Genomic DNA, 19445 nt, shown 5'->3' on the forward strand with positions numbered 1-19445 from the left:
ATAGTCATCAACTCCCGAGAAAGGGCAGAAGGATGGGACCTATTATGGGACATACAATGCATTACAGACGTATGATTATTACTCTTCAATCGAGTTACTCTATTCCACCTCTTAGAAAGAGAAGAACTTAAATCAAAATATTTAATATCATGGCGATACATTTATACAAAAATTCTACCTCGAGCACACGCAATGGAGCCGTAGACAATAAACTGAAATCCAATCCACGAAATAATTTGATCTATGGACAACATCATTGTGGTAAAGGTCGTAATGCTAGAGGAATCATTACCACAAGGCATAGAGGGAGGGGGTCATAAGCGTCTATACCGTAAAATCGATTTTCGACTGAAAAAGACATATATGGTAGAATCGTAACCATAGAATATAACCTTAATCGAAATGCATACATTTGCCTCATACACTATGGGTATGGAGAGAAGAGGTATATTTTACATCCCAAAGTAGCTATAATTTGAGATACCATTGTTTCTGGTACAGAAGTTCCTATAAAAATGGGAAATGCCCTACCTTTAACCGATATGCCCTTAGGCACGGCCATACATAACATAGAAATCACACTTGGAAGGGGTGGACAATTAGCTAGAGCAGCGGGTGCTGTAGCGAAACCGATTGCAATAGAAGGTTGGGTAGACAAGTGAGGAAATTACCTTCTAGGGAGGTCCGTTTGATATCAAAAAACTTCTCAGCAACAGTAAGACAAGTGAGGAAAGTTGGTGTGAACCAGAAAAGGTTGGGTAGAGCTAGATGTAAGCGTTGGCTAGGTAAGCGTCCTATAGTAAGAGGACTAGTTATGAACCCTGTAGACCATCCCCATGGGGGTGGTGAAGGGAGGGCCCCAATTGGGAGAGAAAACCCCACAACCTCTTGGGGTTATCCTGCACTTGGAAGAAGAATTAGAAAAAGGAATAAATATAGTGATTATTTTATTATTCGTCGACGTAGTAAATAGGAAAGAAAATGAATATAGAATTAGTTTCTTAGTTTTTACATAAAAAAATATAGGAGTAATTAGCTGTGACACGTTCACTAAAAAAAATTCCTTTTGACGCGAATCATTTATTAAGAAAAATTGAGAACCTTAACACAAAGTCGGAAAAAGAAATAATAGTAACTTGGTCACGGGCATCTACCATTATACCCAGAATGGTTGGACATACAATCGATGTCCATAATGGAAGAGAACACTTGCCCATTTACATAACAGATTGGATGGTTGGTCATAAATTAGGCGAATTTGCACTAACTCAAAAGTTCCAAGGACATGCAAAATAATAAGTCTCACCATTATGTTTAACTTAAAGTTAATTAAGCTAATATAAAAAAATAGATGCTTATCATTTATTAATGGAGGTAAACTTTATGGGTTTTTTTAAAAAAAAGAAAAGAAATCAAAATTTGATGTTTTTCGTCTATACAGATCACGTCAGCCAGAACCGGGATAATGTGATGAGATAACTACAAGAGGTCATTCTATATCCATGTCTGTTGACAAAGCACGAAGAGTACTTGATCAGATACGAGGTCGTTCCTACGCCGAAAGACTTATGATATTAGAACTCATGTCCTATCGAGCATGTTATCCTATTTTTAAATTGATTTATTCTGCAACAGCAAATGCTAGCCACAATAAACAATTCAACAAAGCAAATTTAATTATTAGCAAAGCTGACATTAATAAAGGTATTATCTTAAAAAAATTAAAACCGCGAGCTCGAGGGCATAGTTATCTGATTAAAAATCCTACTTGTCACATAACTATTGCATTAAGAAATATAACCCACTTTTATTCATATGAGAAATTTTTAGAAAGTTTACCTCTAAAAAAGCTAATAACTTTCTTAGATATTATGTCTATAGGTCGACGACGCGAATGCTTGTGTGGGCGTTTTAGAGAAAAGCATAAAATAAAGAGTTTTTTTTTTATACAATATAACCTTTGTATGATGGAGTAAGTAATATTGGACAAAAAGCAAATCCACTTGGTTTCAGACTTGGTACAACACAAACTCATTATTCCCTTTGGTTTTCACAACCAAAAAACTATTCAAAAGGTCTACAAGAAGATTAAAAATTAATTTTTTTGTATCAAAAATTATGTACAAAAAAATACAAGAGCATCCTTGGGTATCGAACGAATTTCACGTATTGAAATTCAAAAAAGAATTGATCTGATACAAGTGATAATCCATATGGGGTTCCCAATATTATTAATAGAAAATCTACCAAACAGAGTAGAAGACCTAAAAAATAAATGTACAAAAAGAATTGAAATTTGTAAACCGAAAACTCAATATTTCTATTACAAGAATTGCAAAACCTTATGGGCACCCTAACATTCTTGCAGAATTTGTAGCCGGACAACTAAAGAGTAGAGTATCATAACGAAAAGCAATGAAAAAAGCTATCGAATTAAACGAACAAGCTGATACAAAAAGAATTCAAATCCAAATTGCCGGCCGTATTTGATGGAAAAGAAATTGCACGTATGGAATGGATAAGAGATGGTAGGGTTCCCCTACAAACAATTCGCGCGAAAATCGATTATTGTACTTATACGGTTCGAACTATCTATGGAGTATTGGGAATCAAAATTTTGATATTTATGGACGAGTAATAATCAGTCTTTAATTTTTCTTTTGGTATCGATTTAATGATGGAACATAAAATAACAATCTTTTTGCTTCTTTTTCCACCGAAAAAATTCTTATTTTGAATCCCATTTTAATCCCATAAGGTTTAATAAAAATTCGAATGACCTTTTGAAAAAATTGCTATGCTTAGTGTGTGACTCGTTGCTTTTTGTTAAAATTAAAACTAAATAAACAAAAGAACAAATCATACAAAATAGAAACTCATAACTAGGAACTAATAACCAACTCATCGCTCACATTATTTGGATCCAAGAAAGCAGCCAAGATATGTTATTTTAGCCCTAGCATTGTAGGAACTGCATTTTTTTGGCATAAACAATACATTAGATTTATTGTCAAACAAAAAAAAAATACAAAAAATAAAAAAAGGATACGGATAAAAGGAAAGATGACAGAAAGAAAAAAAAAAAAGAATCGAATAGAAAAGATATATGATTCCAATATGTAAGGTCTTTGAAACATCTCATAAAAAAATGTAATAAAGCATTAATACGTATTGACATAAAATTATATGATATAAATCATTTTCATAGAAAAAAAAATAAGAGCTTCGAACCAATCACGACTAAGAGGGTTGTCTCATAAACAAATTTCATTATGAGGTCCGTTGTAAAATTTAGACCTAATCATTAGATCAAGAAGCGATGGGAACGACGAAATTCGTGAATCCGTAAGATTCAACTAAAAATGAATCCTAACGAATCATTGGTAAGGATGGCGGAACGAACAAAAAACCTATTCATATTATAAAAAATGATAAACTAACTTTACAGCTAAAATAGATATTAAAAGAGTAAATATTCTCCCGGGAAAATTCCCCTTTTCTTTTTTATTTTCATTGAATTCCTCATATTTGAGCAATCCAATTTAATATAAAATATAAAAACTTTTAATAAAACTAAAATAAAAAAGAATGCAATATTATAGTAAAAAACAAAATTATACAAAAATGGAATAAAAATAGAGATTTAAAGAAATTTAAATTGGCTATTTATATTCCTAAATAAAAATATCTAGTAAACTAGGTGAATCCAAAAGAATTTAATTAGTGTATTTATTCAGCGTATTATTACATGTATATATTAATTATATAAAAATAAAATATTCATTTTAAATGAAATTTTAATTTTTTTATTCGCGAGGAGCTGGATGAGAAGAAACTCTCACGTCCGGTTCTGTAGTAGAAATGGAATTCCAAAAAACCATCAACTATAACCCTAAAAAGAACTAAATTCCGTAAACAACATAGAGGAATAATGAAGGGAATATCTTGTCGGGGGAATCGTATTTGTTTCAGAAGATATGCTCTTCAGGCACTTGAACCCGCTTGGATCACGTTTAGAAAAATAGAAGCAGGGCGGCGAGCAATGACATGAAATGCACATCGTGGTTGGAAAATATGGGTACGTATATTTCTCGACAAACTTGGTACAGTAAGACCCACGAAAACCCGTATGGGTGCCGGTAAAGGATTGCCCGAATATTGGGTAGCTGTTGTCAAACTAGGTCGAATACTTTGTGAAATAAGCGGAGAGGCCAAAAATATAGCCTGCCGTGCTATCGCAATAGCGACATCGAAATTGCCTATACAAACTCAATTCATTATTTCACGATAAGAATGTGGAACTAAAGGAGATGGATCTTTAGGATAAAAACAAATAGAAGTTTTTTTTTACAAATGATATTTCTTTTTCATTTATTTTACATTGAAAGAACAGGTAAAAACAAAATATGATTCAACCTTAGACCCATTTGAATGTAGCAGACAACAGCGGGGCTCGAGAATTGATGTGTATTCGAATCATAGGAGCTAGCAACAGCCGATATGCTCATATTGGTGACGTTATTGTTTCTGTGATTAAAGAAGCAATACCCAACACGCCCTTAGAAAAGATCAGAAGTGATCAGAGCTGTAATTGTACGTACCTGTAAAAAACTCAAACGCGCCAACGGTATGATAATACGATATGATGGCAATGCCGCAGTTATCTTGATTAAGAAGGAAATCCAAAAGGAACTTAAATTTTTGGTGCAATTGCTAGGGAATTGAGACAAAACTTTACTAAAATAGTTTCATTAGCTCCCGAGGTATTAGAAGATGAGAAGTAGGGTATTTGACTGAAAAAAAAAATAAAAATAGGAGATTGTGTATCACGTATATATCTTTCATTTTGAATTTTTTTATAATGTAAAATTTAATACTAAACTAATAAAAAGGCATGTTGATTATATTAAATTTTTGGGGAACCACTTATTTTAGTTCATCATGAGTAGGGACACTATTGCTGATATAATAACCTTTGTACGAAATGCAGACATGAATAGAAAAAGAACGGTTCGAATAGTATCTATTGGAATCACCGAAAACATTGTTAAAATACCTTTACGAAAAGGCTTTATCGAAAATGCGAGAAAACATCAAGAAAGAAACAACTACATTTTGGTTTTAACTCTGCGACATAGACGAAATAAAAACCGCCTTATAAAAATACTTTCCATTTAAAAAGGATCAGTCGACCTGGTCTACGAATCTATTCTAACTATCAATGAATTCCTAGAATTTGAGGTGGAATTGGGATTGCAATTCTTTCTACCTCTAGAGGTATAATAATAGATCGAGAGGCTCGATTAGAACGAATTGGTGGAGAAATTTTATGTTATATATGGTAATCCGTATACTATCTAAACTGGATCCAAAATTTTCGATTTGTGAACAAAAAAAGAGAAAAGATAGCTTGTCTAATATCATTCCTCTATTAGTTGATACATTAAGGGGGTTTTGTCTGCAATGAAGGAACAAAAATGGATTCATGAAGGTTTGATTACCGAATCACTTCCTAATGGTATGTTCTAGGTTCGTTTAGATAATGAAGATCTTATTCTCGGTTACGTTTCAGGAAGGATACGACGTAGTTCTGTACAAATCCTACCGGGAGATAGAGTTAAGATTGAAATAAGCTGTTATGATTCAACTAGAGGTCGTATAATTTATAGACTTCGCAACAAGGATTCGAAAGATTAGATAGTTTTTCAACTTCAACACTCTTTTCTCTAAGAATACAGTTCGAGATTCAAAATACTCAAAAACCCATTTTCTTCCAAGAATTAGATTAATAAAAAACACAACGAAATAAAAAATATGAAAATAAGAGCTTATGTCCGTCAAATTTCTGAAAAATGCCGGCTGATCCGCAAACGAGGACGAATTATAGTAATTTGTTCCAACCCAAAACACAAACAACGACAAGGATAACTGCTATACTAAAAACTAAAAGGAACTATCTAGAAAGAATTGCTAAAAGATTTGATTAACATAAAAAAAAAGGGAAGGATTTGTTTTCACATGAAATGGATATATCCATATATCGTTGACTTATTTTTATGAGTTGAAAAAATATGGCAAAACCTTTACCAAAAATTGGTTCACGTAGAAATGGAAGTATTAATTCGCGTAAAAGTGAACGTAAAATACAAAAGGGAATTATTCATGTTCAAGCAAGTTTCAATAATACCATTGTCACTTTTACAGATGTACGAGGTCGAGTAGTTTGACGTGGGGAAAACTAGGTCGTTAAACTAATCATCCCTACGGTCAAACAAATTTATAATCACTCAAATACCTAAATACAAGTATAGAGGTAAGTCAAGGGTCGAACCACTAAGAACGGTTATGTTCAAGTATTTCTAATTAACGCCTAAGCTAGGTCGAAGTCTAAGGTGAAAGGTGACACTATTCTACTTCCTAAATCAAGAACCAAACAAATGAAACACTAGGGAATGGGGATCAACATGCATTCATGATAACCAAGCTAATTAGGGAGTCAAGCAATCCAAGTAATGGAAAGACAAATAGTAGGAGCAATTAGGGGCATTCAACTAATCATCCTCACACTCTCTAACATAGATTTCTCTAGTGCTAAACAATATGAAGAAACATAATCAAATATTCAACTAATTATGATCAAATTGATATCAAGTGGTCATGTCAATCAATTCAATCATGCAATCAATGCTAGCAATCATGGTTAGCTACTCCAATCAAACTTAAGCAACTTGCAAACCTCTATGAATCAATTTAATCACAACACAAGAACTACTCAAATTCCCAAATCAATCTCAATCCATCAATCACACATGTTTACCCAAACCCTAGCAAGTAAACTACTCAAGAAACATGATCAAATCTACTATCAACTATAGAGAACAAGAATCAACAAAATATCAAGAACAATTACTCTAATCAAACATCAAATATCAAAATCAAACCAAACAAACATCAAATTCAACAAAGCAATTGAATGAGATAGAGTTTAGAAATGCTCATTGATAATTAGGAAGATCTCCAACACAATTGTCACACTTGCATCTTCAATCTCTCAATCACCATTGAAATTCTTCACTTTCTCTCTCTAAAACTACTTCTAAACTAGCCTAATTTAGAGAGAGAAGCTCTCAACCTAAGAGAGAGAAAACTATTCTAAAACTAAAGAATTACATGAATCAAGAATAAAGGAAACCAAAAACTATATAAACAAAAGGAGAAAAGAAGCTTAAAAATCGTAAAAGACCCGGAAATCCGCGCCCGCGGAGAAATCGGCCGCGCCCGCGGAGGGGAACGGACACCCCGATAGCCGCGCCCGCGCCCGCGGGGCCAAGTCCTGCGCCCTCGGGGAGCCCTCGGGACAACCGCGGGTGCTTACTGCCCAAATACGGCAGTTTTGGAGCAGCAGCAACCCCGCGCCCGCGGGTACTGTAGCCCGCGCCAGCGGCAGTTTTCCTAGGCCAACTTCAGAAGGCTGTAACTTCCGATCTACGAATTGTATGAAGGCGTGCGACCTATCATTGGAAAGCTCTTCAAGTCTAGTTTCCAACCCAACTTGAATCACCCTAATCCGATCTTTAGAACTTGAGATATGACTAAAAAATGCAAAAAGGTCCTATTTGATACTTTGCAATCCTTCGTTTTCCTTTGTTTCAAACTCAAATTCAATTCCGAAAAGTGCATATTGATCCTAGTGGGTGCTATTTCAATTCCCATGCATATAGCCCGCCACGTACCTACAAAACAAGACATAGAAACGGAGAAGCAAGAGAAATAGCCGAGAAATGAATAAAATGATAAGAAAACCATTAAAAGCATGCATTTCTCTAAACTAACACAAAAACACGCGAATCGAGCATTATTCTCTAAAAACATGACATAAAAGACTATAAAGGAGCATAGAAATATAAAGAAAACATAGCCTAAAGGTGCCATAAATGGCACGGATCATAGTTTCTTGGTCTTCTTTCGGTACTTGTGGATTCAGGGGTTCCAAAAGAGGGACACCGTTTGTGGCTCAAACTGCAGTAGGAAATGCTATCCATATGGTATTAGAACAAGGTATGCAACTAGCCGAAGTCATTATAAAGGGTCCTGGTCTCGGAAGAGATGCATCATTACGGGATATTCGTAGAAGTGGTATACTGTTAAGTTTCGTACGAGACGTAAGCCCTATGCCCCATAATGGCTGTAGGCCTCCTAAAAAAAGACGTGTGTGGAAAGCAGAATTGAAGATATTTCAAGAGAAATAAATGATTCAAAACTATGATCAATTTTGTAAAATATTACTATGGTTCGAGAGAAAATAAGAGTATCTACTCGGACACTTTAGTGGAAGTGTGTTGAATCAAGAACTGATAATAATTTTTTTTATTATGGGCGGTTTATTCTCTCTCCACTTATGAAAGGTCAAGCTGATACAATAGGCACTGCGATGCGAAGAGCATTGCTTGGCGAAAAAGAAGGAACATGTATAACACGTGCAAAATCTGAAAAAATACGACATGAATACTCTGCCATATTAGGTATTTAAGATTTAGTACATCAAATTTTCATGAATTTGAAAGAAATAGTATTGAGAAGTAATTTATATGGAACTTCTGAGGCGTCTATTTGCGTTAGGGGCCCCAGATGTGTAACTGCACAAGACATCATCTTGCCGCCTCATGTAGAAATAGTTGATAATACACAGCATATAGCTTGCTTGACGGAACCAATTGACTTGTGTATTGGATTACAACTTGAGAGAAATCGCGGATATCATATAAAAGCGCCACATAACTTTCAATACGGAAATTATCCGATAGATACTCTATTCATGCGTGTTCGAAACATGAATCATAGTATTCATTCTTATAGAAATGCAAATGAAAAACAAGAGATACTTTTTCTCGAAATATGGACAAATGGCAGTTTAACTCCAAAAGAAGCACTTTAGGAAGCCTCCCGAAATTTAATTGATTTATTTATCCCTTTTTTACATGCAGAATCAGAAAACTTAGATTTAGAGGACAATCAGCCCAAAGTTTCTATCCCTCTTTCTACCTTTCACAATATATTGACTGAAATACAGAAAAACAAAAAAAAAATAGAGCATTGAAATTTACTTTTATTGACCAATTAGAATTGCCACCTAGGATCTAGAATTGACTAAAAAAATTAAATATACACACATTATCGGACGAATTAAATAACAGCCAAGAAGATCTTAATAAAATAGAGTATTTTCACATAGAAGACGTAAAACAAATATTTGGCACTCTAGAAAAGCATTTCGTAGTTGATTAAAAAAAATATGAAAAAATGAATTGAATAGATGTATCTCGGGAAAATTCACTTTGAAGTGACTATTCCCTAGATACACACGTCGTGTTATTTCAGATTTGAATCAATTTAAAAAAGACCTAAAGTTAGGGATTTATCAATAGGTAATGTTGCACCAATACCCAGCCATAAGGCTACTACGATACCAACCAAAAAGACAGTTGTAGCTACTAGATGCAGAAATGGATTTTGGAATTTATTAACATTTTCTAAAAGAGGAACGGTTAATAATCTCGTGGGTACCGAAACCATTAAAAGAACGCCGAATAACTTATTTGGTACTGTACGAAGTATTTGAAATACAGGAAAAAAAACTACCATTCAAGTAATATTTCAAAAGAGGTTGCAAATGGATCCGTCAGCTCACCAATCAATGATGGTTCTAAAACTGCCAAGCCTACGTTACACGCAATAGTACCTAAAATTACTACAGGAAAAAAAATATAAAAGATCATGAGGCCATGCGGGCTCCCCGTAATAATTATGCCCCATGCCTTTTGCTAATTTAGCCCTTAATACAGGATCATTCAAGTCAGGCTTTTTTGTTATTAGGATAGGTGAATTCTTTCTTTAGAGATTCGATTCATCCCCCGAAAGAGCTGGACATGAGAATTTTTCATCTTCTAGCTTGAGCAAGAATTAAAAGAACCAAATGGATCTAGCATATGGATCTTATCCATCTAAAAGGTTTCCTGGAAGAACCTATTTCTTAAATCCTACTTTCCTAAGTTGTAATTATACATGGAAGAAATGTCACTCTTACAAATAAATGCTCAACACCCAAGTAGGCTTACAAAGTTGATCATGCTCAAATGCTTTTGGGTCGTCTCATACCTTGTAATTGGTTTTTATCTCCAAGTATTTTGGAGATTTTGACTTTCTACAAAAAAGAAAATTATATATATATATTACAAATAAAGGGTTTACTTGTTACTAATATAGCCTAGTCTCTATTGTTCTTTAGATCCCTGGTTTCAATCCGATAGTACCATAAATTAAGTCAATGCAAAGGAAATGAATGCATTTCAATATATTCAAACTATTAATAAAATAATAATCAAGAAATAATAATATAATCTAGATTATATTATGCAAAATCACACACTCGACTAGATCTTACGGAGCCCGTTCATTCATCACATGATTCTTGGTTGATCATAAAATAGATTCTCTTGAAATGAACCAACCTATCCTCTTTATAGAATATACTTATTTGGCACTTGGACAAAAGACACATTTGAGTATGAAATTTAATTTGACAGAAACGGACATATACCTGCACGGCCTAATCATTAGTTCAAGTCACACACTCCCATACTCCATTTTTATTTCGTAGAATTACCCTCAACTAGTTATGTTAAATAACTAAACATAAAATTTAACTAAATACAAAATTATGAAGTTGAAGGAAAAAGTCCAAATACATAGATTATTATTTTCAATAATCCATACATGTAGCAATGAAATACTATTGTTCTTCCCTCAAGTAATAAATGATTAATTACAAATAAGTATGATATACTTTTTCTATTCTATAAGGGCCAAGAAATACCTTGTTTACGTATCATTAGAAAGTGCATTAACATAAATACGGAATTAAGAAGAGGCAATACAAAAGTGTGTAAACTATAAAGCCGAGTCAAAGTGGATTGTCCCACACTAGCACTTCCACGTAATAACTCTACGAAAGGTGATACTATTACAGGAATAACATCCGGTACGCCCTCGTTACAATTTTGACTACTTAATAACCAATTTGATCCCGAGGTAAGGAATAACTAGTTACGCCAATAGAGGTGGTCAATACAGCAAGAACCACACCCGTAACCAAAGTCAATTCTCGGGGTTTTTTAAACCCACCGGTGAGATACACACGAAAGACATGCTGGATCATCATTAGAACCATCATACTTGCAGACCACCGATGAATGGATCGTATTAACCAACCAAATTTGGCTTCAGTCATTATATACTGAACAGAAGCAAAAGCCTCACTAACGGTTTGATGATAGTAAAAAGTCATCGCAAACCCGGTAGCTACTTGTACTAAAAAACAAGTAAGTGTAATTCCTCCTAGACAATAAAAAATGTTCACATGAGGAGGAACATATTTAGTGGTTATATCATCCGCAATCGCCTGAATCTTGAGACGTTCTTCGAACCAATCATAGACTTTATTGAGATAGGTAAACTGTTAAACCCCCCTAAGAACTGTATATGAGGCTTTCATCTCGTACAGCTCAGGCAGACACACCCAAATACTAATTAAAAGAGACAGAGAATAGAAAGTTACAAACTTCTTAATCCCCTGTTTTCTTTTTTCGGAAGATAGGAAGGAATACAAATCCAAAAGTTCTTCTTTGTGTTCATAATACCAAAATATCAAGTCAGCGCATTTGTCTTTTGCTTGATTGTTACTACAGGCCTCTTCAATATTCTCTTTTCCTTTTTCCTTTCATTTGTTATTTTTGTATTTTTATATAAGTATAATGCGACTTTTTTGCTTTTTTTTTATCACTGATAGGAATTTCTCTTGTAAAGACCCTATGAATCGATGGAACCCCAGATTCATACTAGAACCACGATGATTCAATAAAACCCTAAAGCTAAACACAAAGATTCCTTGAGTAAGAATAATTGGATCATCACTTATTAAATCATAGGATAGGTATTATTTTATTATTATTACTAATAATACAAAAAATTAGTCAGTTGGTTACTTTTATCCTCAACAAGCGGCCCGACATTCAATGTGGGGCGAAGTATATGGTTTCCTGGCTGGTTAAATGCCGTTAATGAGAGTAGTAATTCCATATTCTTAACAATAGGGCCGGGAGACTTTTTGGTTCATCATGCTACTGCTTTAGGTTTACATACGACTACATTGATCTTAGTAAAAGGTGCTTTAGATGCACGCGGTTCAAAGTTAATGCCAGATAAAATGGATTTTGGTTATAGTTTTCCTTGCGATGGTCCAGGACGAAGCGGGTACTTGTGATATTTCAGCTTGGGACGCATTTTTTGGTAGTTTTCTGGATGTTAAATACAATTTGGTGGGTTACCTTTTATTGGCATTGGAAACACATCATGTTATGGCAGGGTAATGTTTCACAATTTAATGAATCTTCCACTTAATTTATGGGATGGTTAAGAGATTATCTATGGTTAAACTCTTCACAACTTATCAATGGATATAATCCATTTGGTATGAATAGTTTATCGGTTTGGGCGTGGATGTTCTTATTTGGACATCTTGTTTGCGCTACGGGATTTATGTTCTTAATTTCGTGGCGTGGATATTGGTAGGAGTTCATTGAAACTTTAGCATGGGCTCATGAGCGCACATCTTTGGCCAATTTGATTCGATGGAGAGATAAACCAGTGGCTCTTTCCATTATACTAGCAAGATTAGTTAGATTAGCTCACTTTTCCGTAGGTTATATAATCACATATGCGACTTTCTTGATTGCCTCTACACTGGGAAAATTTTGTTAATTTTTGTGTTGTCTTCACGAGAATCTCATTTCTTTGGATGGAGAAGGCAACCCCCTTTCTTATACACTTTTACATCTAGGATCCGACTTGTATCATTGATACTAATAGGAATTGAACCATTATGGCAAGGAAAAGTTTAATTCAGCAGGAGAAGAAGAGGAAGAATTTGGAACAAAATATCATTTAATTCGTCGATCCTCAAAAGAAGAAATAAACAAAGTAGCATTGTTGAGTGATAAATGGGAAATTCATGGAAAGTTACAATCTCTACCACGTAATAGTGCACCTACGCGTCTCCATCGACGTTGTTTTTGATAGGAAGACCGAGAGCTAACTATCGAAACTTTGGGTTATCCGGACATATCCTTCGTGAAATGGTTCATACATGCTTGTTGCCAAGATCGAGTTGGTAAGCATAAAAAAATATTTTCATTTCTATGATCATCATCAATCGTAGATAGACCCTTTACCATTCTTTACAATTAGGGTATTCTATTTGTACAGATAGGGTAGAGGGCACATTCCTTTTTTGTTTGTCCATTCGTTCCCAACTCTTGAGGAAAGGCTCATAACCTTGAGGTCACGGGTTCAAATCTTGTCTCCGTAAAATTTTAATTTGTCCAAACTTTTAGGTTTGAATCTGTTAACTAGTAAATTAACTAAATAAAATACTACTAAATAAATATTGAAATTAATTGAAATTCATATTTATTCGGTTTTCTTTTTGGGGGAGTGAGAAAATAAAAGAACGCGAAGGATAGAATCACTACACTATCGGGAGTGACTATAACCATTACCAAATTCTTTATCATAGTAAATAAATTTACTTTCCCTTGGGCGGATAGCAGGAATCGAACCCGCATCTTCTCCTTGGCAAAGTGAAATTTTACCATTCGACTATATCTGCATTTTTTCCTTCTTGAGAAGCATTATGTCCCTACATATACATAGATATATAATATATGTCTCGATGATATTTGTGTAGAGTCGGACCAGATAGTCTCTTTAAGTCGATTCCGATTAAATTCTTAATTTCTTTATTTATTTGATTCACTTCATTGAATTTGAAGAAATTTCAGTTTTGACCCCTCCCTCTAATTTTGTTGTTTTCGTTATTTGTTTTGTTTGTCTTTTGGGGAACTTTTTAATTTTTTTGTTATATTGATTAAATTTTATTGTGTCTCACAACCCGAAAGAGTTCAAATTCAGGGGAGGGGTCATTTTTTGATCTGGAACATATAGGTTCAAGATATTAGAGAATTAAGGATACCCACCAGAAAGACTAATCCAATCCATAATGATGTGCTGGAAACTACAAAATTTTTGTTACTTGACCAACCGTCGAGAGAAGCAAATACAACGGGTACGCTAATAAATACGATTGATGAAGTAGAAATTAATGCAAAAATAGCCAATTGAAAAGATATATTCATACGTATAATCCTCCAAGCTATCAACAAACAAACTATATACCATTTGATCCCTTTCTTAGTCATTGTACTATAAAGTAATAAATGTATCACGGAAGGATTTTATACTATTACCATAGAATTCATTGATTCTATATAATATCACTTATTATCGCTTTATTCAAAGATGGAACCGCTGGGAAATTATTAATTAATAATTAAATACTTAAATGGGCATGATAGATCATTTATATATAATATACAAATAAATAGATCACCCTATTAACTTACACCTAAATTTTTTTGACAATTTAGGATGGTATCAGCTCATAGAACCATGTTCTATTCGAGGGAATAAGAATAAAATAGAAATTGACTTATATTAGAGAGATGGCTGAGTGGTTGATAGCTCTAGTCTTGAAAACCGGCATAGTTCTTTGTTCAGAACTATCGAGGGTTCGAATCCCCCTCTCTCCTTTTGTTCGTTCAATAGAATTGTTTCCTTGTTTTATTAGATTTACTTGTTCTATTAAAAAAAAAGAGAATGGCTCGGCTAGGTGAGATAGCTGAGCCAGAAAAAAAAAAGAAGTTAAATTACATCGAAATGTGTTGAAAAAAAACAAGAAAAAAGGAATACTTTTTACGTATGACCTCATCCCCATATATAATATGTATGATGGAAGCTAATTGATTTATACCTTAAAACGTTGAATTTCGTGTCTCAATTAAGGGGGGTCATCGAAAGAACAAGTTCAAAATCACGATCAATTCCTTTTTCAAATCCTGCTGCAGCTGCACGAGCCCTTCCCGCATACCAAAAATGACCTACGAATATGAAAAATCCTAAAACAAAATGAGAAGTAGCTAACCAACTTCTAGGAGAGACATAATTGACTGCATTGATCTCGGTAGCCACCCCACCAACAGAATTTAAAGAACCTAAAGGAGCATGAGTCATATATTTTGCGGAAGACGTTCTTACCAAGGTTGTATGTCTTTTTTTGCCGACTCAAGTCCAAACCATTTGGACCTCTTAGGGCCAAGGAGCGCGCAAATCCAAAAACCTCATAGTTTCTCCTCCAAAAATAACTTCTCTAGTCGGAGAACGCATTAAATACTTAACTAAACCAGTAGGTCCTTGAGCGGATCCCACGTTAGTCCCATGATGTTGGTCTCTAACTAAAAAAGTAAATGCTTGAGCTTGAGAAGCTTCTAGTCCAGTAGGTCAGTAAAATACACTAGGAAAAGCAGTATTATTGAACCAGACAAAGTAACAAGCAATGAAACCAAAGACAGATAAAGCACCAAAACTATAAGACAAATAAGCTTCTCCAGACCAGACAATTGCGCGGCGAGCCCATGGAAAAGGTTTAGTTAAGATATGCTAGATTCAACCAAGTACACAAATGAAACTTATCCATACATTCCCTTCGATTATATCTTCCAAATCGTCCACACTAACAATCCACTCTTCTTCTCCAAAAGGCGATTTTAGTAAATAACCAAAGATAATACTCGGACTAAGGGTGACGTTGGTAATTTTTCTTACATCTCCGCCTCCTGGAGCTCAGGTATCATATACGCCCCCAAAATAAAGAGCCTTGAACACTAGAAGAAAGACGCCTATACCTAACAAGATTAAGTGAATGCCAAAAATTATGGTCATTTTGTTTCTATCTTTCCACACCTAACTGAAGAATGGAAAAGATTCTTCAAGAATTTCAAGGCCTAGAAGTGCATTATAAATACCCCCTAAGCCCAATACGGCCGACGAAATTAAGTGAAGGACTCATGATACAAAGTATGGAAAAGGGTCTATAATTTCTCTCTGGGGCCTACCCCCCAACCTAGAGTAGCTAGGTGGGGAAGTAAATTAATCCTTGTTTGTACATCGGCTTCTCTGGTACGAAATCAGCCACTTCAAACAGGTTCATTACTCTGGCCCAGAATATGATTAATGCGACATGGGCTACATTAGCTCCAAGTAGTTTACTAGATAAATTGATAAGTCGAGCATTCTTGGATCACCAATCGAAACCGGTGGTTTTTTGGCCACGTCCGGCTATAGTTAAAGTTCCATTAAAGAGCGTTTCCACGGGGTAGAACCTCCTCAGGGAATATTAAGGTTTTCATGAGGCTGATCTTGAGCCGCCATCCAAGCACGAATACCTTCGTTTAAGAGAATACTTATGGTGTAGAAAGTTTCAAATTCAGGATCTTCCGCAGCACGGGTTTCCTGGGAAACGAAGTTATAGGCACGTAGGTTCAAAGCCAGACCGACTACTCCAAGAGCACTCATCCATAAACCGGTTACTGGTATAAATAACATAAAGAAATGTAACCAACGTTTATTGGAAAAAGTAACCCCAAAAATTTGGGACCAAATGCGGTTAGCTGTGAACATTAAATAAGTTACTTCCGCGTAGGTTGGGTTAAAGGCCCGAAATGTATTTGCCCCATCACCGTCTTCAAACAAGGTATTTTCTATGGTAGCACCATGAATAGCACATAGTAGAGCGACGCCCAATACACCGGCAACTCCCATCATATAAAATGGATTGAGTGTCATGAAACCCTTGAAAAAAGAGAATGAATCGAAATATAGGTGCTACACCAAAACTAGGTGCAAAGATCCAACCAGACTGACCTAGTGGATAAATTAGGAATACAGAAACAAAAACAACAATTGGACCAGAGAATGCGATTGCATTATAAGGGCGCAATTGAACGGATCGAGCAAGCTTGAATTGACGTAACATAAAACCTATTAGTGCGAAAGCACCATGAAGAGCAACAAAAGTCCACAGGCCGCCTAATTGACACCAACGAGTAAAGTCTCCTTGTGCTTCAGGACCCCACAGTAACAATAAAGAGTGGGCTAAACTATTAGCAGGAGTAGAAACTGCTGCGGTTAAGAAATTTGAACCTTTCAAATAAGAACTTGCCAATCCATGGGTATACCATGAAGCTACAAAGGTTGTACCTATAAACTAACCTCCTAAGGCGAAATAAGCACAAGGAAAGAGCAATAGCCCAGACGAACCTACAAAAACGAAACGGTCCCTCCGTAACCAGTCATCCACACTGTCAAATAAATCTTTTTCGTCTTTAGTAAATTTACCAATGGCTATAGTCATATTGATCCTCCTATTAACTACTTCAACCACTTTCGAGCACCCCATAGCATTTTTTGGAGTCCGAGAATTTGATCATTTAATTTATGGATGGTTTGATTTCTCGTATAAAAATAACCCTTAGCTATAAGGTTTCCAAAAAAAATTCTAAATAAAATAAATTCTGAAATACAATTATTCCTTAATTTGAACTTATTACACTCAACTATTATTCTTTTGAAAGAGCTCATGAAGGAACAACTAATCTACTCGCTCGTTACCGACTAATCTTCAAATCGACCTTTTCTTTTCTTTCTATTTACTAATTTAATTAAGCTTATTGTTGCATCTTGTTCATAAAACAGAGCAAAAGAAATAAATATCTTTTGAGATTATTCTCGAATAAATATATGTTTAGTTTTTGTCTATTTATAGTTAGTTTTTTCCTTCCGATCAATAGGAAATGTCAGAATATATCGTTTCACTTTCACGGATCGAAGAAAGATACAGAGAATTTTCTATTTTTTACTTAATTTGAATTCCGTACGATATTCAATAAACAATAAACTACTAGGAAACTTAAAATGATAACTTCTTTCACGCATGCATTCTTTATCCCATTGTTGGAACAAAAATATGGGATGCATGGATATAGAAATAGTTGGTACAGGAAACCACACTATCATCGCAATCTTATTTGATAGATAAGATCGAAATGCATTCCGTTTCAGAATCAAAGAAAACCAAGATATGAAAGATGGCTTTTTTAGGTTGTGATTTGAAATAACCACAAAGTTTTCTAACTTCTGGGCGGAAGAGACTCGCCAATTTATTCCTATGGAATAACTAGGAATACAAAGATTTAATCAAAAATATCAACAAATTCAAGCCGAGTTTAAAGTAAAAAAAGGTCAACTATTCCAATTTAATCTCTATCAAATTTGAATATAAGAATAGCGGGTATATTCATGATTCCATAGGCCAGGTCCACTTACTTTTTATTTGTTGATTTCGAACTTCTCCATTCCAAGAAATTTGATTCAAATAATCAAAATAAGAATAGTTGCTGATTCGAGAAACCGCTTATCATTATAATATAATGAATATTAGTTCAACTTTATAACTACTACTAATAAGTATAACTTATTATACTTAGAACTTTGCTTCTTTTGTACTTTCAAAATATCAACAAACAATATTTCTATTCCCCGCTAAAATAGACTATAGTTTTATGAAAAACCTAAAAAGCCCCTTATCATATTTAAACCGATGACTTACGCCTTACCATGGCATTCTCTACCACTGAGTTAAAAAAGCCCTTTTAGCCAATTCTTGGCTTAGTCATTACGTATATCCATCAAAAATATATCTATGTACATAGATTACATAGAATAAGTTATTATATACTATACATTAAGTAACCGAATAGCAGCTAGGGACTCGTTTCAACATGCGTTAATATGGTTTGTTTAACTTAAACTCCCTTTTTTCTTTCTATTCGACAACGGAAAGTATTCTTTAATTTCATATTATCTCGCTTTCTATATCAGTATTAGATTAATTATTAATATTGAAATTAGTATTAATTATTAATATTCGATTCATTTTTAATGAATAAATTAGTCTATATAAATATTTAATAATTTTTTATTCTCTAGCTAATGAATGGTTCATAAATGAAATTGAAATGACAAAAAAATTCTATGGAAGTTTGTGAGACGGAAAGATCTTTTGAATCTGATTATTCGATTATATTGATAATTTCAAAAAACTGCTCATATTATGTTCATAATATGATGGAAGTTTAGCCCGTATGCCCCCATCGTCTAGCGGTTCAGGACATCTCTCTTTCAAGGAGACAACGGGGATTCGACTTCCCTTGGGGGTAGGGTACTACAAAAGGATATTGATCATAGATTAGCAATAAGCTTTAAATTGAATTGATTCTTCCTGGGTCGATGCCCGAGCGGTTAATGGGGACGAACTGTAAATTCGTTGGCACTATGTTTACACTGGTTCAAATCCAGCTTGGCCCAATAATCTGCAGATCCATTATGAGGCGAAGGTTTTTTTCTTCCCGAAATGGCTGATTTACGTAAAAAACTAA

The 19445-nt window shown here is 34.5% G+C and overlaps 2 pseudogenes; one reads left to right on the forward strand and one right to left on the reverse strand.

The window, feature by feature from the left end:
- Nucleotides 1-1368: 1368 nt before the first annotated feature.
- On the forward strand, nucleotides 1369-2638 carry LOC145577980 (small ribosomal subunit protein uS3c-like; annotated as a pseudogene).
- A 12308-nt stretch (nucleotides 2639-14946) lies between these two features.
- Nucleotides 14947-17362, reverse strand: LOC145579151 (photosystem II CP43 reaction center protein-like; annotated as a pseudogene).
- Between the last annotated feature and the right edge of the window lie 2083 nt (nucleotides 17363-19445).

This window comes from Chenopodium album, chromosome 14 (assembly GCF_948465745.1).
Source record: "Chenopodium album chromosome 14, dcCheAlbu1.1, whole genome shotgun sequence".
Taxonomy (NCBI): Eukaryota; Viridiplantae; Streptophyta; class Magnoliopsida; order Caryophyllales; family Amaranthaceae; genus Chenopodium; species Chenopodium album.